The sequence below is a fragment of the Coptis chinensis genome, chromosome 4, assembly GCF_015680905.1.
Source record: "Coptis chinensis isolate HL-2020 chromosome 4, ASM1568090v1, whole genome shotgun sequence".
Lineage (NCBI taxonomy): Eukaryota > Viridiplantae > Streptophyta > Magnoliopsida > Ranunculales > Ranunculaceae > Coptis > Coptis chinensis.
The window spans coordinates 43,298,096-43,324,048 of NC_141459.1; the positions used below are offsets into that span (position 1 = coordinate 43,298,096).

General features: G+C 35.9%; 1 non-coding gene across 1 annotated transcript; it reads right to left on the reverse strand.

The window, feature by feature from the left end:
* Positions 1-2,508: 2,508 nt before the first annotated feature.
* LOC147503580 (small nucleolar RNA snoR109) lies at positions 2,509-2,602 on the reverse strand. The gene has a single exon (XR_015194090.1). It is a non-coding gene; the product is annotated as a small nucleolar RNA snoR109 (small nucleolar RNA).
* Positions 2,603-25,953: the final 23,351 nt, after the last annotated feature.

Consider the following 25,953-nt stretch of genomic DNA (forward strand, 5'->3'; position numbering starts at 1 on the left):
CCACGTCATGAAAATTTTCAAATAATAAGCTGATGGTTTGTTTTGGATCCACGTATTATATTGATTTGTACGTAGCATATCCCGACATAAAAAATTAGTCACCCATACTTCTTTTCGTTGGGGGTTCTCCTAATTTGCTTTGTAGTTCGATTTTGTTGTTACATTATCAGTTTTTTTTTTTGAATGGTAAGCATTGCAGGGAGGCATAGGTTGGACTACAGTGGAATTTAACTGATCTAGCTTGGAGTTTTTATTGATCATAGGCTACAATGCTGCATTAGACATGTTTGGATGAAAGTTGTATGGGGCAAAAGCTTCGGCAGACACATTCCTTCTAAAATATTTGAATTTTAGTTGTTTTGATCACTTGGCACACCTCATTATGGGTTTGTCTAAAATTGCTTGTTAGATCATGTTGTAACCAAATTTTAACTTTTTTTTTTTTTTTTTTTTTTGGTAAATATTGAGGATTACAGGTTGTTAAAAGTGGAATAAGGAATTCAGGGAGGTACTTGATTCAATTGACGCGACGATTTTGCACTTACAATGAAAGCCGGTGATTCAAGTTCAAATACAGCGCTAAAGAACATTTATTCATAGTAAACACCTTTATTCACCTGGCACACCACACACTGCAAGAGACCTTTCCAGTACAAGTTGATCTGGCTTGGTGAAAGTGGCACAGGCCGGCCAAAAGCTTAGGCATCACATTCCCTGGATGCAATATGAAGTTGTTGTTAGAAAATGGTACTTCATGGGTGTGGTGGCGGGAATTAAACTTATCATAATATGGAAACATCAATTTTTAGAAGGTCTTCGCGTGTTCAAAACAAGATATGTAAGTGTCAATGGTCAATCTTTTCAATCTATATTCCTTGGCTTTCCTTGGTAATAACAGGATTTTAGAGTCATGTATGCATGTGCAATACTTGAGTCAACTATCTCATATGGAAGAGCAAAATACAAGTTGCTCGCTGTTAAGTTATTTTATGGCAACACCAGTACCTTTTCTTTTGCATTAGGTATTCAATTAAAAGTTGAATTGCAGGCTACTAGAGACAGCAGAAATAAAAATATTATTTTATCTTAACAGGTTAGTAGTGAACAAGAAAAAAAGAGACATAACATAAAGAATAAGATAGTGTACCAATATTTATCTCCATCATTTTATTCTAATTAATTCTACATAATATTAATCAAGAAAATATTAAAACAATCCGTGCCAAAGGCATGGGTAATACCTAGTTCATAGATATAGAAGTGCCAAAAGACTAGTTGCATGTTGAAATTATAGGATGAGACATGCGAAGAAAATTACAAATGAGCAGAAAACGGATACTATTCTCTTCCTTATCCTCAACTTTTAGGAACACAAATTTAAGTTAAGCGAATGTTATAAAGAACACATTCTACTTGCACAAGTCTTTCCACATAATTGTATGGTGATCTCCAAGGGCCCATGGCGTTTCGTCCTTTCAAAAATCACGAACTAAATCACTTGTCACCATAATATGCTCGTTTGATGTAGGCAATGGTGTTAATGCAGATACCCAATCCGCAAGAGTATTTGAATGCACTTACTGTGTCTTTTGAAAAGTATTTAGTCAGGCATATTATTGCCAATTGAGTGCATAAATTGCTTTCTTCGTTAATAGAACTTAAACTTTGGAGTTCTCATTGAGCTCTTGCAGGCATATTATCGCATGGGAATCCTGTAGAGGTACTGTCTCTCTCAGACTCTCACTATCAAAATAAGAGGAAATTCCAACTCCTCCTAATTTCAAGGCAGTTCAACAACTTCTCATAAACTTGAAATCAAAACTGCATTCCAAATTTTCTTGAAATCAAAACTGCATTCCTAATTTTCTTTCAGAATCAGACTGCTTCTCTCCGGAGCTGATACACAAGTTCAATGTTTGGAAATAAATCTCCTTTTATCTTTCTGTTTTACAGGGATTAGTATAAATTTTGTTGACCGGTCTCCTTGTATGTGTATTTGGTAACATAAACCGTATAATTTTATTGACTGGTAAATTACAACCCTCAACTCAAACTGAAGTCATTTTGCGCAAGTAGCTCAAGGATGGACTAAATTTTAGCACTTTTTAAAGACAAGAAGGTATCCACAATGCTCGAAAATTCTGGGTCTCAAGTCCCCCATGGATCCACAGTTCATTTGTTGTTTGGTGGTGGAAATGTGTGTTAAAAAACCAAAAGTTCTAACACGGTAACACCAAATCCAGATTATGAACAGCAGTATAAAGAAAGCTTCAACAAAACAATCAAATGAAAAATCTACAACACTGAAAAATGTGGACACCCATAGACGCAAAACTGCAGGAAATCAAAGCAGAATGCCTGGAAGGTGACCATTGGTTGATGTGAGAGATGGGTCTCTTAAAAAAGCTAAAACTAGTGCCATTTACCTCTTCTTACCCCCTCTCACTTTTAACATTAAACCATAACCTTAATTTCTTCAAACAGATTAGTTTTGATTTTTAAAGCCCAAATTGTAAGAAATTCGGTAAGCAGATTTGTCGACAGAGATTGAAAATTTCACAACAACCGGCCAGTAAACTTCTTATTTGTTTAGCTATAACCAATTTTGGCAAATCAAGAATGTGGGTATTGGTGGTTTTGGCCACACCCACTTCTTGGTACAATATAGCTAATTATTACTACTCAAAATATCATTTGTAAAAAATGTTCGATTTGATTGGATTAGACATGAAAGGTTAAAAAAAAAAAAAAAAGAAGAGGGACTCTAGAAACCCTAACCCTAGAGAAGGGAGAAGAAATGAATGATGAAAAAACCCTAGTGAAGAGTTGGTTTATATAGTGCAATAGTGAAGCCCTCGGTGATTTAGAGCAAGGATCAAAATATTGAATTCTGTGAATATATCGGTATATCTAAAAACCGATATATATCGGATATATATTAGAAATATCAGATATATCCAATTTTTTTGTGACCAATCAAAATTTTGTTTTGTATGTCGATATATCAGAAATATCATCGATTATATCAGAAATATCGACAATATATCAGTCAAAGTCAACAATATTTTGTCAAAGTCAATAATATCGGAGTCAACAATTTATATCAGATATGTCGTATATATCGGTCAATATATATCGTTATATCGGAAATTCCAATATATATAGGAAAAAAAAAAGATTCAATATTCGGTGGATATATATCGGATATATCGATGTCGATTGTACTAAAAACAATATATATATATCGGCAATATATCGATATATATCGGGCGATATTTTGTTCCTTGATTTAGAGTCGTGATTTTGTACTATAGGGAGTTAAATCGTTATTTTATTTCACTGTTTTCATCCTTTGATTGATCATCATGCTTTCCTAGGGATGGTAACGGTTTTTCTGTAACCCAACCAATCCCCCAACCATAGTACAAAATATCGCGATAGCTATATATCGTGATAAATATCAAGATTTCAGAAAAAAAAAATTATATAAATATCACGATATATTTAAAGATATATATGACTGTAAATATTGTCAATATTTTAACGATATATACGATATTATTGATATTTAGCGATATTTTGTTTATGTAACAATTTTATTTATTTACCATTATATTTCAAATAAATATAAATAATATATCATGATGTATCAAAAAGTATCTACAATATTCATGATATTTGACAATATATCTACGATATTTGCATATGAAACAATGTAAAATATCCCCAAAGAGGGTGATATATTCACGATACATATCAATAAATTGAGTATCGATAAATACTCATATTCTAATATTTTGTACTATGAACCCAACTCCATCTCGTTTAGGAAAGTACTATCCCAAATTCTCCAAATCCTACCTCCTTTCCAAACCTGCCCAAAAAAATTGTAATTGTAACAGTCCCAACCGTTCCCTTAATTAGTTCTTGGATTAATTGAAGAACAAAGCAATTTCTTGTAATAATATAGGTAGAATTAGTGATTGATTAATGGTAGATTTGGTGATTGTAACAGACATCCACTGCCCCATACAATATGAATTGAGGGTCATTTCACCACCCAGATTTTCAACTAACTTCCAAAACTACCATGGGCCAAAAGTAAAGGGTTCTCATATAAACACATTGATTTTGGTAGTTTAATCGAACACTCACGAAATTGTATTGGGCACCTCCCCCTCATTTAATCACCCAGATTTTCAACTAACTTCCAAAACTACCATGGGCCAAAAGTAAAGGGTTCTCATATAAACACATTGATTTTGGTAGTTTAATCGAACACTCACGAAATTGTATTGGGCACCTCCCCCCCCCTATATATATATATATATATATATATTGATTTTGGTAGTTTAATCGAACACTCACGAAATTGTATTGGGCACCTCCCCTATATATATATATATATATATATATATATATATAAAAGTATTCTATAAAAAGTACTTAAGTTAACTTAAAATAAATAAACGTAAAGTAAAACTTTACCTAGAAAATTAACTCAATCCTAATTTTTGTGGATATGATATACTTAACATTAAGATCATCTCCACAAAATTTCAGCTCATTTGGAAACCTCTAACATTGGCAAAAAAATGATTGCAAAAACTCAATATTTTTGGATTATTAGATTTCTTTTTAAATATAATAACAATTTTTATCTATATTAGAGGTTTCCAAATGCGTTAAAATTTTGTAAAGATAATATTTATGATGAGTGTTTCATAACCACAAAATATTAGGGTTAAATTCATTTTCTAGGTGAAGTTTTATTTACGTACTTATTTTTAAGTTAACTTAACTACTTAAGTAGCTACTTTTTAGAGAAGGATATATATACCAGTTTGCTATTTTCTAAAAATAACCCCCCCGCCCCCCCCCCCCCCCACACACACACACACACACTCATCAAGGTGACCTATTGCCAACTCTTTTGGCCTTTGACCCTTACATTGAATACTCAAACTTCTCATTTATATTGCCAACTATATCAAGCTTCTCATTTACTCCATACTCTTTTCATACTCAATCAAAACCTTAAATTGAACATATAGATGAAGAAGAAACATTTGAGGTAATGTTTGAGGTGCAGCAACAAAATAGATAAATGAGAAGAAATGTTGAAGGTGAAGAAGTTGCAAAGAAAAGTGAAAAAGTGGTAAGAAATGTTGAAGGTGAAGAAGTTGCAAAGAAAAGTGAAAAAGTGGTAAGAAATGTTGAAGGTGAAGAAATTGTAATGGAAAGTAAATAAGCTGTAATGGAAAGTGAATAAATGACATTTGAAAATGAAGAAGTAGAAAATGTGATTAGTCAGGCAAAAGAGGTACCGAGAAATCGTCGATGACGAAGACAACCAAACCCAAATAATGAGGTAAACCATTGCAACTACAATTTATAAACACATTACTACACAATTGTTATTGGGGTTCTTATTTGTCCCTCAAATTGCATTACAATTGTTAATGTTGCAAACTTCTGATCCATTTAACAAATTGCAATTTACAATTTGGTATCAACAACATTTAGAACCCGAGCCCAAACTATACCACTGGGTCGTTTGGGGACTCTATTAGCTGACATCAATAAGTCGTTTGGGCACTTTACTGGTCGATATACTATACATACCTTAATTGGTCGTTTAGGGACTCTATTGGCATGACATAGTTGGGTCGCGTTTGGGACTCTCTAAAGGCTTACATGTCTAGTTTCGTTTGGGCTAAATTTAATGAGAAGTTCAAATTGTTTGTTTGGTCATTTTGAAATCCATGATTTACAACCAATGAAATTCCAAACACAAATTGTTTTAGACTCTTGTTTTACTCTATATGTAGGATTATTTGTCAGCGATCCGAGAACCAATCCCTCGCAAACTCAAATGATGTGGATGATGTTCAACCGATTTTAAGTGATACAACATAAATATTTTTTAAGAGTTTTTTAAGCTTTAGTACCACTTTTTAGACCTATTTTAGGAAATAGTACCAAATTAAAAAAAAAAAAAAAAAAAAATGTACCACTTCTGTCAGTTGACCAAATTGACCACGGTCAATATGACAATATTTTCAATATGGTGACATTACCCCTCCCGTGCCTCTCACATGTTTTAGATAATTAGGTTACCACTTTTTAAGTTGTCCTAGACACCACGTGTTACAATTTTAGTGGTTGCGCGATGTATTGTAATCTTTGCTGTTAATTTGTTTTTCGTTGACTTATAGAGAAGTAGTACTATTTCCTAATTTTTTTGAAATTTGATACTATTTTTTAATATCGGTCTAAAAAGTGGTACCAATCTCTAAGAAACCTATCTTTTATTAGGGGTGTTCACAGTTTGGTTCGGTCCGGTTCCACGGCAATTTTCAAACCGAACTGAGCTACTCGGTTCTTAAAAACAACAACCGAAACCGAACTGAGATATCACAAAAACCGACTTCAACCTGAACCATGAAATCGGTTCGGTGCGGTTCAGTTTATCAGTTCTGGCTTTAACAAAACATCAACACTTAAAAGGAAGAAAAGTTACGAGACAACATATTTTGTTTCTTAAAAAAAACTAGACAGTTGATTGATATTAAAGATCTGTGTTATTGTTCTTGAAGTTGTTGAGCTGCTGAATTTCATATATAGAAGAAAGGAAGAAAGAAATGAGTACAATTAATGGAGATAATAGTAGTGGTGTTGAAGAAAGATCAGGAGTAACGACAACAACAATAACGAGTGATGAAGAAGAAGCTTTTACCCGAAGCTATGGCATGCTTGTCTTTGGACCACTTGTTCTGAGTTCCTCATGAAGGCAACCGTGTTTTCTATTTCTCTCAAGACCATATTGAGCAGTGGAAAGCGTCAACTAATCAAATCTCGACCAACAATTGCCTGATTATAATCTCTCGTCGAAGATCCTCTGTCGTGTAATTAATGTCGAATTGAAGATATTACTTCACTTCATTGTCTCCAATTCTATTTATCATTTTTTTAATTTTGTTGTTGTTGTTATGTGTAGGCGGAACCGGATAATCGATGAGGTTAGTTTTCGCGACAAGTGACTCTTCTTCCTGAAGACAATGTATGTGTCATTTTTGGTGTTTTTGTAGGTGATTCCATCGGGCACTCATCAAATTGGATTGGGCAACCCCTAAAAAAATTTTTTTTTTACAAATTTGCCATATTACAAGTTTGCCATCAAAGCCCAAGCCCAGCAACCAATTCAACCGGTATCGCCAAAACGAACCCTCCGGGTCGTTTCCGTTTACACTCAAATGGCGTGGTCGGCGTCGTTTGAGTGTACACTCAAACGACTTGGCCAAGTCGTTTGAGTATATTAACAACAAACGCGTGACCCGCCGTTTGAGTGCACACTCAAACCACGCGATCACGCCGTTTGAGTGTTAGTTTGAGTGTTAGTTTGAGTTTGAGTTACACTCAAACTACATGGCCAAGTCGTTTGAGTGTATACTCAAACGATATGGATAAGTCGTTTGAATGTTACTCACATTAACACTCAAACTACGTGACCACATCGTTTGAGTGTACACTCAAACGACATGTACCCGTCATTTGAATGTACACTCAAACTACGTGACCATATCGTTTGAGTGTATACTCAAACTACATGACCAAGTCGTTTGAGTATACACTCAAACGATATGGCCACGTAGTTTGAGTGTTAGTGTGAGTAACACTCAAACTACTTGTCCATATAGTTTGAGTGTACACTCAAACGACGTGGCCACGTAGTTTGAGTATACACTCAAACGACATGGCCGCGTAGTTTGAGTGTTAGTGTGAGTAACACTCAAAGGACTTGTCCATGTAGTTTGAGTATACACTCAAATGGTCACGTAGTTTGAGTGTACACTCAAACGATGTGGATATGCACTCAAACGATTCCAAACGCACTCAAACAATTTCAATTGAATTAGAAAAATTGAAATCCGATTTAAAAAATTGGGTTAAAAACAACACAATTACATCAATAAAACTACATGCACTCTGCACTCTTTATCTGTTATGACATAGTATCTTTATAACCAAGTTAAAACATGTAATCAAACATGCTACATGTAATCAAACATGCTAAAATCTAAAATAATAATTTGTTTTATATCTAAACTTGTTATTATTATTATTTTTTCAATTGTGAATCATAAACTAGTTTGGAGTTTGGAGTTCAGAGTTCAGGGTTTAGAAATTTCGTACCAACATATTTCACTTAATTATTTGAAATAATAATTTGTTTTATATCTAAACTTGTTATTTTTTATTTTATTTTTAAAATTGTGAATCATAAACTAGGTTGGGGTTTAGGGTTTAGGGTTGTTTACAAATTTCGTACTAACATATTTTACTTAATTATTCAAAATAATAATTTGTTTTATTTATAAACTTATTATTTTTTATTTTCTTTTTCAAATTTTGAATCATAAACTAGTTTGGGGGTTTGGGGTTTGGGGTTTGGGGTTTGGGTTTAGGGTTTAGGGTTTACAAATTTCGTACAGACATAAAAAAAAATTTAATTTCAAACATATTTCACTCAATTATCCAAATCTAAAATAATAATTTGTTTTATATCTAAACTTGTTATTTTCCATTTTTTTTATTCAATTGTAAATAATAAACTAGTTTGGGGGGTTTAGAGTTTAGGGTTTACAAATATATTTCACTCAATTATTTGAAATATATCAAAATTTCAAATATATATAGAATACTTATTCACTCAAATTAGAGTTTAGGGTTTACATAGAATACTCAAGTTTCTCTACATACTCAAGTTTCTCTACATATTATAATACTTAAGTTTCTCTAAATGGAACATGAAGATGAAGAAGAAGTATTTGAGGTACAACAACAAATTAGAGAAGAGCAACAAATTAGAGAAGGAGAAAATAGAAGATATGTTGAAAGTGAAGAAGTGGAACAAAATGTTGAAGGTCAAGGTGAAGAATTTGAAGATGCGACAAGTCGAGCAAATGAAATGCCGAGAAATCGTCGATAACAAAGTGCAAACCTAAATAATGAGGTAACACTTGATTAAAATGAATACAAAACACTTGATTGATTGAATGAATGAATGAATGGATGCAAAACGAATGAATGCAAAACCCGAGCCCAAACGACATGGCTGGGTCGTTTGGGAACACTATAGAACTACATGGCGGTGTAGTTTGAGAACACTATAGAACGACATGGCGGTGTAGTTTGAGAACACTATAAAACGACATGGTCGGGTCGTTTGGTTACACTATAGGACTATAGAACGACTTCTCCGGGTCGTTTGGGGACACTATAGAACTACATGGCCGGGTCGTTTGGACCTTCTATGAAACTACATGGCTGGTCGTTTGGACTAAATTTAATTAAAAGTTTTTTTTTTTTTTTTTTTTTTTTTTTTTTTTTTTTGACTTTGAAACTAAATGCAAATTGTTTGAGACTCTTGTTTTAGTCTTCTATATGTAGAATTCTTTGCCGCTATCCGGGAACCGATCCTCTGCAAACTCGAATGATGTGGATTGTTAACCGATTTTAAGTGATACAACAGAAATTTTTACTACGGAAGATGTATGATTGAGTAGGCATTGATTTCATTTTTTTTTAAAAAATTTCTAAATATAATTTTATTAGTGTATTAATAATAGTTGTTGTTTTTTATGTGTTTAGGTATTTCATACACGTAGCGAGGCAATCGGTTGGGCAACCGCTAGAGGAAGACAAGTTAATGTTGTTGTGGTCATTGAAAAGTCAGAGTGTGCCAAAGGAAACCGAGTAGCAAGATTGAATTTGGCTTGCGAGTGCTCGGGTGTGTATCGGTCACACAAAAAGGAAGGCAAAGAGAGGGCTAATAAGAGAAGGTCGGGAACCAAGAAATCGAGATGTCCATTTAAGTTAAAAGGTGTTTTCCAACGCGGCACTGTCGATAGTTGGAAAATTGTCGTTTTTAATGGTGTTCACAACCATCCATAGGCGAAGACCCTTGAAGGACATGCATTTGCTACTCGACTAGCCGTTCTAGAGTTCGAGTATTTGTCAGAGATGAGTAAGTGTGGAATAAAACCTAAACAAATATTGGATTCCATCAAGAATAGGTATCATGATAACATCTCTAGTATATCCCAAGTCTACACTGTAAGGCAGAAGGTAAGGAAATTGGATATGAACGGTCTCACACAATTGCAGAGATTACGTGAGTTGTTAGCAAAAGAACATTATTTTGAGGAGTTGAGACAGGATGAGAATACCGAGGAGATAACGGGATTGTTATGGGCCCATCCAGAAGGTGTTAAGTTGGCTCGGACTTTTCCAACAGTTTTCATGTTAGACGCTACCTACAAAACTAACAGGTATCGGTGGCCTTTCGTACAATTTGTTGGGGTGACTTCAACGTGTTAGAAATCTTTCACCGTGTGTCAGGTGCTGCTTCAGTCTGAAACAACAGTCGACTATGAGTGGGCCCTGCATCATTTTAGTGGCTTGCTTGGTGACATAAGCCCATCTGTGATCGTGTCTGACAGGGACTTGGCCCTGATGAGTGCCGCTGACAGAGTTTTTCCTAACTCACACAAGCATCTATGTAGATGGCATATCGCTACGTGCGTCCTTTCAGAATGTTACAATATTTTTCCAACTACAGAACTTGTAGAAAAGGCCCAATTCTCGTGGAACACTGTAGTCAAATCGAAGACAGAGGTTATTTTCCAGCGTAGATGGGATGCTTTGGAAAAATATTACGAGGGGTTGAAAGTACTCAATTTTGTTTGTTATTTGCGAGAGACTTGGTTTCCTCATAGGGATCGATTCGTATGTTGTTGGACTGACCAACACATTCACTTTGGGAGTACAACAACCAATAGAGTTGAAAGGTCTCATGCTCAGGTGAAACGTGTACTAGGAAATGCAAACTGTCATGATTTTTTGAGTATGTTTAGCTTAATCCACCCGATTCTAGAGATCCAGATGTCCGAGATTAGAGCTACCTTCGAGAGAAGTATGATTGTAACTCAGCACCACCACCGGATTCCTTTGTTTCGTGAACTCAAAGGCCTTGTCTCACGCAAATGTTTGGACTTGTTATTTGAAGAAATAGATACCCGCGTAAAGCGTGTTAAAGATGGAGAGATAAGGTGTTGGTGTTATTTGTGCACGAGCCATGGACTGCCATGTGCTCATGAATTAATTGAGTTTGAAGAGCAAGGGCGGTCCATCCCTTTGATTGCTATCGACCCCTTTTGGAAAACATTGTCTGCTTCTCCCAATGTGTTAGTGGGTGTTGGTCTCGATGTTGCACCTTCGATGGACTTGTTCATGAATAGGTTTTCAATGGTTTCTGAATAAGAGTGATATTAGCTTTTTACTACGTTAGAGATTTGACTCTCTAATTTAGCAAAAGAGCGAATTCAAAGTTCCTTACTCACGATCTTCGCGTTCGTAAAGTTGAAGTAAGGATCGAACCAACCTAAAGGTTAGGACAACTACAACTTGGTTGTTACTCTTAGGGAACTAGTGAGTAAGTTTATATTAATACTAGGTTTCTTTCCTACACAAACATTAAAGAAAAACATTAAGATTCGAAATATGCAACTAAGACAAAATACAATTTACTAAAGAAAAGGTGGAGAGCTAATCCTCCTCATGTGAAAATAACATTTAGTTGTTTATTTGAAAAGGTTCATTTGATTCTTCCTAGACTCATAGACAAGCCCTAATGGAAGAAAACTTGATCCCTAACATGTATGGCTCATTTATAAACTCATACATGTTAGCAATTGGAATCAAGCAATGACTTATCTCTAAGCTCATTACTTGATTCCTGACTAGACACTACACCAACTATCATTTTGGGATAGGATGTAGGTCTAGTTGTTCTTTCTAACAACCTACCAAGCCAACAACAATTATTTTCCCTCACATGAGTTGGATTAACTCCCCAAAAGGGAAGTTAGCTCATGATCCTTGGGATAAAGGATTACAAACTAGAAGAACAAAAAGAGAGAGAGGAAGAGGAAGAAGAAAAACTAACTAAACTCACTTGCTTTTTATTTATTTTCTAGAAGAAAACCAAAGTTTCCTCCATTAAAACTATTACAAGCTTTTCTTACAAAAACTAAAACTAAATAATAAAAATGACTAAAGAACTAAAATAATACAAGGTAAGGAAAAGAAGTCAAGGGAGTAAATGGAGTGTCCCCTTGTTTTGTTTTCTTCTTCATTTGAGAGACATCTCATTTCCTCCTATGTGAAACATCAAACCATATTTACTTCATTTTTATCCACCACATTAAAACAAAGTGACACCTTGCCTTTTTTTTCACTATTAACACCTAATCTAATTAATTACATGCAAGGTGTTAACTTTACACCAATAATTTGTCATTTTTGTCTTGACATGCTCCATGATTGATGACTTATCCAATCTTGTGGGCCCGTATAGTGGGTCCTATGTGCAGTCCAGTGGCGGTCCGGTCTTTGGGCAATTTTACAACTTCCCGCCTATGCGTAGAGTTCATCGCCCTGATTGTCTGAGCAGCTCACTTGTCACATTCGGAGTCCTGGTTCAAAAGGTAGGAGCTTCGAAAGTTTGATGCTTCTGTGCGGATTTGGAAGATTTCATATATATGTCGTTCCTCGTGCTTTATCGCAGGTTTAAACCATATTTCCATGTCTACTGCGAATACCTGCAAAAGTATGAAAACATATTTATTTCATGATTATTAAACACATAGTTAACCAAATTTATATGTCTCAACGGGGTTTCATAATACACTTTTGGGTGCTTATCAAAGAGCAGAGGGTTATGATTAGGAAGCTTATGGAGATTGCCGTACCAGAAAGTACATGGCTAGTACCGCCTCATGAGGAAGCAAAAACCAAAGGTCGGCCGAAGGTAGTCAGAGCAGAAAGCTTTAACCGAGATGATAACTCTTCAAAGCGAGATCCATCTCATTTTGAACATTCTCAAGCGTGACCATGAAGAGTGGGTCGCGTCACAACCAAACACTACGCCCACCCAAAACACCCACACCACACCAAGAAAGAAGTCTTCTCCAAAAATGCCAACCCAAAACATCCACACCACACCAACAAATAAGCCTTCTCCAAAAACACCAAAAACAACCACACCAAGAAATAAACCTTCTCCAAAAACACCAAAAACAACCACACCAAGAAATGAGCCTTCCAAAACAGTCACACCACGAAATGTGAGAGATGGCTTAGACTTTGGAAAGACGAGGGGTCCTAAGGATTACGGGTTGGATATTCTTGAAGAAATGCATAAATACATTGTTAGAGTCCATGACCCTGTTGGCGATGGCAACTGCGGTTATAGAGCTTTCTGCATTGCATTAGGAAGAAGTCAAGAAGAATGGCCACAGATGAGAAGGGAGTCAGACGAAGAGCTTATTGACAACCTCCCCCTTTATTGTACTTTGTACAATCAAAGTGAGGTTTTTTATTCGATGAAGGAAATCCTACATGAAGAAGGTTACGCACCCTTAAATAAGTGGATGAGCATGCCCTTTGCTGGATACTTATTTGCTTCAAGATTTAATGCTGTCCTTCTACATTTAGGAGCTCGTCAGTGCTTCCTTCTCATGCCGCTGAGAACCCAAGCAAATCCTGAGAGAGTGACTCAAGTGTCAGGTAGCGCACATGTTGTGGAAATCATTTTGTCAATGTTGAACTTGTTGAAGATTGTCCGGTTCCTCCAATAATGCGCCAATGGCTTAGAGCTCGATATGATATTGCTGAAAGTTGGAATTTGGCCTTGACAGCAAGGCAATTGCAATTTATGGCATTGAACATTCCTAATTTAATATGGGAAAATGAGCTCGTTGAAGACCCAACAGTACATGTTATCGACTAAGTTGTTTGTATGTTGTCAATATGATATTTTTATGTAATTTGGAACAAGTGTAATTTGATTTGATTTTTATGTTATCAATGTTAGGGCTTTTATTTGATTTGATTTGGAAATCGAGTAATCGACTAAGTTGATTCGGACGGCAATCGAGTGATTTGGAAATCGAGCGATCGACTAAGTGATATATTGATGTAATTTGATATTTTGAAGTAATTTGGAACAAGTGTAATTTGATTTGATTTTTATGTTATTTGGAAATAATGTTAGGGCTTTTATTTGATTTGATTTGGAGATCGAGTGATCGACTAAGTTGATTCGGACGGCAATCGAGTGATTTGGAAATAGAGCGATCGACTAAGTTGATTCGGACGGCAATCGAGTGATTTGGAAATCGAATGATCGACTAAGTTGATTCGGATGGGCAATCGAGTTATCGACTAGTTGATTCGGACTGCAATCGAGTGATTTGAAATAATGTTCGTATGTTGTCAATAATGACTGAAACTACACGGTCAAGTCGTTTGGCTTTAATCCCAAACGACCCAGCCACATCGTTTGGGATCAAAGAAAAACGACATGAGCAAGTCGTTTGTATTTTATACCAAACGATGTGACCATGTCATTGGTATAAAAGTCAAACAATCTGGCGGAGTCGTTTGGCTTTTATACCGAACGATGTGTCCATGTCGTTTGGTATAAAGGCCAAACGATGTATATGGGTCGTTTGGGATTAAAAGAGAACGATCTGCCGAAGTCGTTTGGTATAAAGGGAAAACGATCTGATGAGGTCGTTTGGCCTTTATGCCAAACGATGCGGCTGGGTCGTTTGGAAAAAAAAAAAATTCAAAATTCATTTTGTTTTTACAACACTTTCATATTCATCAAATTCCACTTAATTCCATTCAAACATCAAATATCAAACACTCATTCATCAAATTCATCCATTCATATTCATCAAATTCCATTCAAACATTTTCATTCATCTATTCAAACATCCAACATTCATTCAAACATCATATCCATCCATTCATTCGAAGTTAACAAAATTACAAACCCTAAACTGAAACAAATTACATCCATCAAACTAAAACTGAAACAAAGTTAACAAAGTTTCAAATAATCCATCCATCAAACAAATTACAAAGTTACAAACTCTAAACTGAAACAAATCAACTATAGCGCCCACCAATGTACTTGCACCTAGTCAAGTTGTACGCCTGTTCGAAGGAGGACCTTGCTTCCTCTGGCATATCATTCCCAGCCAATTGCAGACCTCTCTCTAGCAAACGACTGGTTTCATCGATGACGTCGTTCTGTCAAAAAAAGGAAAATCAAGATAAGTTATCAATCGAATGCAAAAAATCACAGTTAGAGAAACTCAATTAAAAATCACAATACTTACAATCGGTGAACAGTTAGGGCGGTGTTCCGGGGGAGGGATGAATAGGAAGAAGCTCGGGGTTCACCAAAACTACATGAGAATTCCTCGCGATACCAAGTCATGTAGTTTTGATGACACTCCCATGGATAAGACGAGATAGGTCCTCGGTTGCGGGGTTGGATCACGTGATTCCGCCACGACTCCCAAGAAAGTGGCCCAATATTGGTCCAAATTTCACCTCATACCAGCCCGCCACGGTTCTTGTTCTCCAATTTGGTATTAGAGGATCTTTAGGTACAAAGTGCGACGTGACCTAACCGACGCGACCACCCCTTGCGGCAGTAAAAGCTCGACAATGTTGAAAAACATAGCAATCCCCTCAAAAATGCAATGTCATCGATCGGGTTTGTATCTCGACAATTTTGTAGGGATGCCAAACAACTGAAACAAAATCAAATGTGTCATTAACAACTCCAATGATCAATTACTAAAAAAATATATAAACAAACTTAAATACTTACATACATTGAATTTAATACTTACATTGAACTCATTCAAATCATCAATTATCGCTCGATAAAACTGCAATGCATACATTGTATCGTAATAGTGTGGAGCGACTGGGATGTGTCTATGAGCACGCCGGGTGAGATGAGATATAGTTGAAGTTTGGGACCGGTCATGAATACCGGAAAATACTCATAGATCCATGCCTAGATATACACAAATAGTTAACATATTGATAGAATAATAAAATTAACATTAAAAAAAATAAACTCTAAAATACTCAAGTTTTACCTATAGAAGAGTCATATAGCCTGTAACCCCTTTCACCTTCCTACATGTGGCAGCCCCGAGACCTCTATATAAAAACGCCAAAATTGCTGTACCCCATGCATACTCTTCTATCTCACTGAATTTCAACAACGGCCTCAGATAACATATAGGCACTCCGGTCCCGGACTTGTCAAGAAAAAAACGGCACATCCAAAGAAAAACAGGATAAAAGCTCTAACAGTCCGTTGAACATCCTGGAAACTCGAGGCCTTCTCCACCACCTTCCTAGCAGCGTCACATATAGGGCTATCATGAACCTTGTTCGCAAAATGCTTCCGGATGAATTCTAGCCTTACTTTTGAAGTGAACCTACTAGATTCCATCTCCGCCCTAATCAAATCAATAGGGAGCCCCAGACCAAGATGTAGGAGATTTATCGATTGTTGTAAGTTTAGTTCACTGTCCCCTTGCACCGCTCTTCCTCTAACTGTGACTCCACAGATTTGGACAACATCGTCCAAAGTCACAGTCATCTCCCCAACTGGCATATGGAAGGTGTTGGTCTCCGGATGCCATCTCTCCACAAACGCAGAGATCAATGGTGGATCCATATGCTCGTGATAACCTTCCACGAGATCAAACAACCCAGTCCTTCTCAACTGCACGGCAAATCTCGGAGACCTTTCACATTCATTTTTGAAATTCCATTGGGATAACTTCGCTAAGTGTGAAACACACTTCAACACTCCGCGATCCTCTTGAAACAACCGAGCACGCATTAGATATATATGAACAGAAACAAAAGATTTTGTAAAAGAAAATCAAAGTACACAAGAAAAACAAAATATTACCCTTCTCTCCCAAACATCACGAGCGACATGCACCGCATAGTCATACAATAACTCTGACTCATACGGGCCTCCCCTATACACACCTCTTTGAAACTCCAAATCATCATTGGATTTTCTTACGAAATCCAATACCGGAGGTGCTTCTTCCACTGGTGGTACGTCTTCTACCACATATTCTTCCACATCATCATCCTGCTCATCCTCCTCCTCACCCTCCTCCTCACTCTCCTCTTCTACTATACTCTTCCCTTTGTCCATATTTACATCTAAACCTACATTAGTATCACTATCTACACTATCTACACTATCTTCACTAAACGAATCAACCTCAGGAACCTCTTTTTCCAAATGGTCCCCTCTACGCGCTGATGCCGTTAAGCCGTCTGCCCTTTGTCTTTTTCTTCCAACTGCGTCACCGCTAGAGGAAGCGCTACCAAACAATTTCTTAACACCCTTGAATGTAGTTTTCACTACATTCTCCACATTCTTTGATCGAGGACCCATCGCTACAAAGAAAAATAAAACAAGTATTAGTAAACCATATTTAAATAAACAATGTACAAAGAAAACCACTAGAAAAAAGAGATCATCCCAGTCGTAAAACTAATATACTTATAAGCTTGCTATGATAACTCCAAGTATATATGAAGAAATAGAATGAGGCGTTACACTATCCAAATTCTATCGAATTTTTTGGTGAGTTTCCTTTATTTAGTCAACATTTCAGATACTTAAACTGTCATAACCGAAAATCAATAATGACATCCTTCCAACAACCATATGTACATAACACCCTATAAAATATTCAACCCACAATACAATTTCTAGCCACATAATAGGTGGACGCAAGTAGAAGGAAAAGATAGACTTCCAAAAGAAAAGTTTTTGTTCTTTCAAAACGCCATGGTTATATGTCTTGTAACTTGTTAACAATATTAACAGTATTAAGAAAGGACAACCACTACAAGTTACAAGAAACTATTAACAGATGTCAAAGATTGAACAACTGATTCTTTACTGACATGTGAGATCGAACAACCATATGTACATATAACCTAATTTTTACACGACAGTGAAAATGTATATATATACAAGACTATTTCTGTATGAACCGTCATTTATGTACATCAAGTATTACAACAAAATAACTGGACTCTCTCTACAACAAAATGAACTTGACTTTGTCCCTCGTCAAGCATAGGGGAAACCACCCAAAAAAACCACTTTGATTGTACATTCAGTAAATTTGATAACCAAAGAAAGAGCTTCTCACCTATCAGTTTTGTTCCCCTGTATCCAGACCTTAAGCAAGTACTCGTAAAAGCTGCATGTGATCAAGGTCATTACTCATTAGTCAAGACTCAAGAACATAAGCAGTATGAAAGGTGAGTAACAGAATGTACAGAAACACTAATCATAAAATGGTAAAAGTATCTTCTCTTATAACATCAGGCCCTAAAGGAAAATACTAGGTATGAAAGATGAGCACTATGAAACTTTAAGCCGTTGCGGTAGAATGCTAAGATTGCTAGGGCTATTGAGGTAGAATTACATCATTTGAGGGAAAATCTTTTGTAGTCTTGCCTAGTGGTGATCAATAGTTCAATCAAAGTGGGTCTACTTGTATTATCAAGGAGAGACAAAAAGCTCAAATGTAGCCATTCTCTTTTCAGAGTCTAGACATTTAATAAAGACTTACAATACTGTATGATACATTGATACCATGAATGCCATCCTATTTTAAGGTGCAAGTTCAGAATTTCAGATATAAAATTTCCAAAAGTCTCTATATTCCGACAAGAAAGACCTAAATTTTCGATTGATATCTACACTTTTCAAAGACATTCCAAGACTTTTAGACCAAATTCTTCCTAACTGAATTTCTAATGGAACTTGTGTTTACGCACTAAGTTTAGAACAATATCGGAAGTTTAATCTAAGGTCGTTGAAATGGAGTTCTTGGGCCAATAACAAGGATTAATGATCGATTTTTGTCATCAAGGACTCAGGGAAGAGTTCTCAGTGCTAGTGGAAGGTTGACATATAAACAAACTCATTGTTATTGAATTGGTCCCATTAGAAAAGAATAGATACGATTGGTTTTTGTAGGCATGATCTCCTAAGTAGAATCTATGATAAACCAAATTGCATACCTCAACCAAGTTGCATACCTCTACCCCTTTTAGAAGTTGTTAAACATAAAGAGTACTCTAAATATAATTGGTGACCACTAAATATAATTGGTGATCACATCTTGTATGGTTAGAAATTACAAAATATTTACATGCATGTGCCTAGACATAAAGATAGCAGCTATAGCATTTTAATAACACTTGGGGTTACCACTTCCACCAAGTGTGTAGGGACAAAGTGTGACTCGCCTAATGATTTGGTTTGCTAATTTTTTTGAAAAGTTGTAGTGTTATTTCTATATATTATTAATTCTCTGTTGCATTTATTTTTCTTTGGTAGGTTCAAGATATAACTAGAATAACTGAGGAAAGAAGATTGGGTCAACAACAGAGACAACAAACCCTCCACCTAGATATACCCCCAAGAACTTTGGGTGTCTCGTCTCTAGAGTTTATGAAAATAGACATGCCCCCAACAGCAAGCCCAACTGCCACAAGAGTAAATTTGCCCCCAACTTTTCAAGTCCTACTTACGCTAGATTAAGTGAGTCCCTTGCCCCTCCACATCTAGAGCTAAATCATCCATAAAAATTTATTGCCGCGACTTAGTTTCAAGTTCAGGAATACTACTTCAGAGATAGAAAAAGCTGCCATCTTGTCAGTAGGTGTGTCGTCTGCGGGAGTTCGAGAAAAGTCTATTGTGTCAAGGATATCATCTCTTACCAAGATATTTATTCCTAAGGTTTGGAGAACATCTTTCCTTCTTGTTACCTCATTTGAACACTCAAATCCGGAATCTCTGCATGGAGGTAGCATGGTCAATCCAATCACGTCAACTGTAAGTTTCCCTCCCTTATTTGCTTCAGAACTAGGTTACATTGACAAAATGCTATAGCTGCTATCTTTTATGTGTTATTAAAGCCAAAACCATAAGTACCTAATAACAGAACTCTAGGTACTTATATACACTCTTATCATCGATGCTCTAGACAATCATCTACAGTCTCTAAGTCTAATCAAATTGGAACGGCCTAACATGATAAAGTTGAATACTTGGGATCATGAAATATGTACAAGTGTACAACATCACTTGGAATATGGTTCTTGCAGCAGAATATAGGATTAAATAAGGTCATAAAGAAAGGGAGGAAGTAAAAGCTCATGAACTGTAAAGAAACCTAACTACTTCTCCTTAACACAAAGATTCAAACATCATAATATCATAAACAAACAACAAAACTGGAGAAAACAAAAGTTAAGATTTATGTAATGTACCTGAAAAATGCAATGACCACTGGGTTCACCAGAAATTCTCTTAACACCTCTTTGATCAACTATTCTAGTTGCACGCTCAAAATTCTTCCCAAATAAAAAATGCAAACTACATAAACAAAAAACAGCCAACACTTTAAAACGTTCTACATATAATTTTTTTCCTTCTAATTGACGTGAAATTTAAGAGAAAATAAGTATAACTTGGGGATGTGTAAATTCTTTTTATATAAGCCCCATTTTAGCTCAAGTTTCAAGTAGTTTTCATTGGTAGTTTATAGCATGTACTACAATATTGAATATAACTAGTTTGGGCATTGTAGACTATTGTATAAATCTGCAACATAGAAACCAATTAAGATTCAAGCATTCGGTAGAAGCATGTTAAAAGACTGCTTGTCAGTTTAAGCATTGCCCATTGCAACCTCGAGATTTTTATTTTTTTGCCTCGACAAAAAAGGGGTTAAAGTTAACGACGTGTTGAGAATGCACAATAAGCAAAGTTAAAGCAAGGACTGAAATTCTAGCAGTGGTAAAATGAAATAAAATATTGGGCTTCAAAGCTCACACAAACATAGTGATTGTAAGTTTGGTTGTGACATTGGTGTTTGCATTCACTATGCAGGTGCAGAAGATGAAGAACTAAATCAAATTTCGCGAAGAACTAACCTGTTGTTGGGATTCAATCCATCAAATTTCGAGAGATTGTTGTTGTGAGAAGAACTAAATCAGTTCAAACCAATAAACAATAGATTGTTTGACTGTTTATGTTGTGAGGTTGTAATTTCGCGATTGTTTATGGATTAGATTGCTTCAATTCACGAAATTGATTTTGGGTAATTTTTGTTAGGGTTTCGCAATAACGTCGAAGGATTTTGCGCGATAGAGATGACCGGTTGAAGGGGTTTTTCCAGTTTCGCGATTTGGTGGGGGGTGTACTGGGCTTTTAGTTGGGCTTTGTTGTTTGGACTTGGGCTGGAGGCTGCCCAATCTAATTTCAGTGGCGCCCAATACAACATTCTTTTTGTATTGGGACTTTTGGCTGAAATGGGTATTAATGATTTTGTGTATACCAACAACACCTAATTCAGTTTGTAGTTTATATAGTCCATTCAAAATCAAAGGCCATAAATCCACTTAAAAGATCTAAGGGTTTATAACCGAAGACAAAAACAATCGTGTAGTTAGGGTTACTATATATTTAGACTTTGGTTCCACTTTTTAGACCAATATTAGGAAATAGTACCAAATTTCAAAAAATTTAGGAAATACCACTTCAGCCAGTCAACAAAAAAACAAATTAACGGCAAAGATTACAATACATCGCGCAACCACAAAGATTATAACACGTGGTGTCTGGGACAACTTAAAAAATGGTACCAAAACCTAATTATCTAAAACACATGAGAGGCATAGGAGGGGTAATGCCGCCATATTGAAAATACTGCCAGATTGACCATGGTTAACTCGGTCAACTGACAGAAGTGGTACTATTTTCTTTTTTTTTTTTTTTTTTTTTTTTTTTTTTTTTTTTTTTTTTTTTTTTTTAATTTGGTACTATTTCCTAATATCAATCTAAAAAGTGGTACCAAAGTCTAAAAAACACTAAATATTTACTACGGAAGAGGTATGGAGTAGGTTTTGATTTCATTTGTTTTGATTTTCTAAATAAAATTTTATTAGTGTATTAAAAGTTATTTTTTTCATGTGTTTAGGTCTTTCATACACGTAGTGAGGCAATTGGTTAGACAACCGCTAGAGGAAAACAAGTTAATGTGGTTGTAGTAATTGACAGGTCGGAGCATGCTAAGGGAAACCAAGTAGCAAAGTTGAATTTGGCTTGTGAGTATTTGGGTGTGTATCGGTCACACATGAAGGAATGTGAAGGAAAGGCTAATAAGACTATAAGAGTAAGTCGGGAAGCAAGAAATCGGGATGTCCATTTAAGTTAAAAGGTGTTTTCCAACGCGACATTGTCGATAGTTGGAAAATATAAATTAGAAATGGTATTCACAACCATATATTGGTGAAGACTTTGAATGGCATGTATTTGTTACTCGACTAACCATTCTAGAGTTCGAGTACATGTCAGAGATGAGTAAATGTGGAATAAAGCCTAAACAAAATTTGGATTCCATCAAGAATATGTATCATGAAAACTTATCTCTTATATCCCAAGTCTATACTGCAAGGCAGAAGGTGAGGAAGTTGGATATGAATGGTCTCACGTAACTGCATAGATTCCATGAAGTGTTGGCAAAAAAACATTATTTGAAGGAGTTGAGAGAGGATGAGAATATTGATGAAATAACGGGGTTGTTCTGGGCCATCCAGAAGGTGTTAAGTTGCCTCAGACTTTTTCAACAGTTTTCATGTTAGACGTCACCTGCAAAACTAACAGGTATCGGTGCCTTATCATACAATTTGTTGGGGTGACTTCAACTTGGAAGTCTCTCATTGTGTGTCAGGTGCTGCTTCAGTCCGAAAAAATATTCGACTATGAGTTGGTCCTGCGTTAGTTTAGTGGCATGCTTGGTGACAAAAGTCCATCTGTGATCGTGTCTGATAGGGACTTAACTCTGATGAGTACCGTTGATAAACTTTTTCTTAATGAACACAAGCATATATGTAGATGGCATATCGCTATGTGCATCCTTTCAAGATGTTATAATATTTTTCTAAGCATAGAACTTGTAGAGAACGCCTAGTTCTCGTGGAACATTATAGTGAAATCGAATACAGAGGTTATTTTCAAGCATGGATGGCCTGGGATGCTTTGGAAAAGTATTATAGGGTTGAGTACTCCAATTTGGTTAGTTATTTGCGAGAAACTTGGTTTTCTCACATGCATCGATTTGTATGTTATTGGACTAACCAACACATTCTTTTTGGGAGTACAACGACTAATAGAGTCGAAGGGTCTCATGCTCAAGTGAAACATGTTTTAGGAAATTCAAACTGTCATAATTTTTTGAGTATGTTTAACTTGATCCACCCGATTCTAGAGATCCAGATGTGCGAGATTAGAGCTACCTTCGAGAAGAGTTTGATTGTAACTCATCACCACCACTACCGGATTCTGTTGTTTCGTGAACTCAAAGGTCTTGTCTAACGCAAATGTTTGGATTTGATTTCTGAAGAAATAGATACCCATGTAAAGCAAGTTAAAGATGAAGAGATCAGGTGTTGGTGATATTTGCACACGAGCCATGGATTGCCATGTACTCATGAAATAATTGAATTTGAGGAACAAAAGCGGTATATCCCTTTGAGTGTTATCAACCCATTTTGGATAATTTTGTCTGCTTCTCCCAATGTGTTAGTGGGTGTTGGTCCCGATTTTAGACCTTCAATGGATATGTTTATCAAAAGGTTTGCTGTGGTTTCTGAAGAAAAGCAGAGGGTTATGGTTAGGAAGCTTATGGAGCTTGTCGTATCAGAAAATACATGGCTAGAGCCGCCTCGTGAGGAAGCAAAAACCAAAGGTAGCTACAAGAGAAAGCTTCCAATTAGAGATGAGAACTTTTCAAAGCGAGGTCCATCTCATTTTGAACATTCTCAATATGACCATGAGGAGTAAGTCTCGTCACAACAATCGGGATGTATGTCGAAGTCCAATCGCTCACCCAAAACACCCACACCACGGAAAAAAGCTATTCCAAAGACACCGGAAGTTAAGTCTTCTTCAAAACCACGTTTACCACCAAAGATCGCTTCTCTAAAAGACCTCAAACACCGAATATGACTCCTTTGAAAGATCAAAATGTGAGAGATGGGGTAGACCTTGGCATCCCGAGTGGTCCGAAATATTACGGGTTGGATATTCCTGAAAAAATACACAAATACATTATTAAAGCTGATGACCTTATTGGCGATGACAACTATGGGTATAGAGCTATGCGCATTGCAATGGGAATAAGCCAAGAAGATTGGCCGCAGATGAGAAAAAAGTTATACCAATAGCTTATTGACTACCTCCCCCTATATTGTATTTTGTACAGTTAAAGTGAGGTTGTTTTTGTGAAGAAAACAATTCCACATGAAGAAGGTTTTGCACCCGTAAATAGGTGGATGAGCATGCCTTTTGTTGGATACCTATTTGCTTCAAGATGTAATGTTGTACGTCCTCCTGCATTTAGGACGTCGTTAGTGCTTCATTATCATGCCATTGAGAACCCAACCAAATCCTGAGATAGTGAAAAAAGTGTTGGGTAGCGCATATGTTGGTGGAAATCATTTTGTCCATCTTGAACTTATTGAAGATTGTCTGGTTCCTCCAGCAATGCGCCAATGGCTTAGAGCTTGATATGATACTGCTAAAAGTTGGAATTTGGCATTAACAACAAGGCAAATGCAATTTATGGAATTCAACATTCCCAATCTAATATGGGAAGACGAGCCCATTAAAAACCCAATAGTACGTGTTATTGACTAAGTTGTTCAACGTTGTTTGACATGTTATTTTGATGTAATTTGGAACAAGTGTAATTTGATTTGATTTTATGTTATTTGGAAATGTTTGGCATGTTATTTTGATATAATTTGGAACAAGTGTAACTTTATTTTATTTTGATGTTATTTGGCATTTTTTTCCCATACGACATAGCTGGGTCATTTTAAGGTTAATCTAAATGATACCATAAGGTCGTTTTATCTTCCAACCAAGAGGTATGAGTACACTGTTTGAGACAAAACTGTCGGGTTTAGACCAAAACGACATAATGAGGTCGTTTGAATATACACTCTAATTTTTTTTTTTTGGAACAATCTGAGCATATCGTTTTGGTGTATTACAGATTGATCTCATGGTGTCGTCCAAGGCTGTATTAACCGATACAACGGAGTCGTGTTCATACCTTCTGAGCGGCATCAAGGTTACTTGTGTCCATTTTGGAAAGAAATTCGAAATTGAAAGTCAAGTTTACATTGTTTAAACATTATAAATTGTAAAATTGATTAATAACCATATAATTTCAATTTACAATACATAATTATACAATATTTGATTAATACAAATCATTAATCGACCATAATTGAACAATAATTAATTTAAACAATGATCCACCTAATTGAATTGGCAAAATTGAATTAGCCAAAATTGAAGACAAGCCTATTGAATTAGCAAAATTGAAATCCGATTTAAAAAATTGAGTTAGGAACAACACAATTAGATGCACCAACACAATTACATGCACTCCTTATTAGTTATGACATGGTGTCACACCCCAAATTTCCAAACAATATTTAAAACAATTATATTCAATTATCTGGAAACCCGGGATGAAACAAAACCCAAAACCCTGTTATCAAACACGATATATATAAAACTAAAATCAAAAGAAAACTAAAAGGAACAATCCTTAAATCACATTATTAAACTACAAAGAAACTAACCAACTCTATTACATCTGTCTCAAAACAAAAGCGTACCTTTCAGAAAATCTTAAACCAGAAAACTCCAAGAGCAACTCCCAATCACGTGTCCTTATCCACTGCACTCTACCATCTATGTTCCCAAGAACACACCTACGTTACAAAACAAAGCAAACATGGGTCAACAAATTGAATTTGCTGGTATGAGTAGACTAACACCAAAATATATATAATAATCTTTCAAATTAATAAATATAACATTACCAACCATTTCAACTTGGAAGACAATATAGTTCCGTTTTCTAAAACGGCGTG